General features: G+C 42.5%; 1 long non-coding RNA gene across 1 annotated transcript in view; it reads right to left on the bottom strand.

Annotated features, from left to right (window-relative positions):
• The window catches only part of LOC116705021 (uncharacterized), a 21,439-nt gene extending 20,830 nt beyond the window's left edge, over positions 1–609 (bottom strand). The window contains exon 1 of the long non-coding RNA XR_004335822.1: positions 530–609. This is a non-coding gene — a long non-coding RNA (uncharacterized LOC116705021). The remainder of the gene's footprint in view (positions 1–529) is intronic.
• Between the last annotated feature and the right edge of the window lie 649 nt (positions 610–1,258).

The raw sequence follows: 1,258 nt of genomic DNA on the forward strand, positions 1-1,258 counted from the left end.
GGTTGAGCATGCGCCCCATGTCTCAGTCCTTACCGCAGCGGCCCGGGTTAGATTCCAACCCAGGGTCCTTTGCTGCATGCCGACTCCCCCTCTCTCTTCCACGTTCCTGTCTTCAGCTGTCCTATCCAATAAACACAGAAAGCCCCCAAAAATCATCTTTAAAATACAAAATCTTTCGTCATGGATTGAAGGAGCTCCACATTTCATGAGGCTTTATGGCCCGTGACCTGCGCCGGCTGCCTGGTGGACGCAGACTTCCTGTCCTGTTAAGAGAGCTCCCAGTCAGGGGAGCGGTTGTCAGTTTACAACGGAAACGGCGCTCGGATATTTTACACCGTCTTTCCTGGAAACCCAACACTCCAAGGAGCAGCCAAGCAGCGGGAGGGAGGAGAGAGAAAGTTTAGACTCGTTCTCTGGAGACGAGAGAAGATGAATGAGGAAGGGGGGCACGACAGGGGTGATAATGAGGTAATGTTGGTCTTCGTATAGAAAGGTAGAAATAGGTTTGATATTATCCATCTGTCATCACCAGGGCTTTAAATTGACGCCCGCCAACCCGCCAAATGCCGGTAAAAATGAACTTTGGCGGGTAACATCGTAAAGTTATGATGAAAGCAGCAAACAACATTGTGTCTTTTTGAAGAGACTTAGACTTCTCTTTATTAATCCTTTCGGGATGACTACCCCAAGGAAATTGAAATTTCCAGCAGCAGTTTTCAGGAAGAAGAATACAGTAAAAAGAAAAAGTATGAAGAGAACAATAATAACAGTAATACTAATAATAATAACAACAAAACCTTGGGCTATATTAAACCTTTGGCTATGTCGAATTGACCGGCTGCAGAAATGTTGCCAGATTTGTCTGTTTTCCCCCCAAGACATTTGTGTTTGACTTGGAAACGTAATGTGTCTCTGGCAACGCTGATCCTTATACTAATACTACATTTCCCATGAACACCATGTCGTGATGTGTCAGGGGCATCAATGTTACCTGAAAGATTAATTTATGGATACTTTCTCCCTATAGCTGATCATTTTAAACTAAACTGGAAAACACTGAAGATTTTTTACTAATCAAATTGACTAATCACATATCTGAAAAAAAGTCTATATTTCAAAATAAAAGCACACTGTTATCCGGCAAAAACACGATTAATTAGAAGCTGAACCTTAGAGGATGTTATTAGCGATGACGAAAATATGTTTCTCTCATTCTTCGAGAAAATAAACACAAACACACACACACACACACACACAC

This window comes from Etheostoma spectabile, chromosome 17, assembly GCF_008692095.1.
Source record: "Etheostoma spectabile isolate EspeVRDwgs_2016 chromosome 17, UIUC_Espe_1.0, whole genome shotgun sequence".
Lineage (NCBI taxonomy): Eukaryota > Metazoa > Chordata > Actinopteri > Perciformes > Percidae > Etheostoma > Etheostoma spectabile.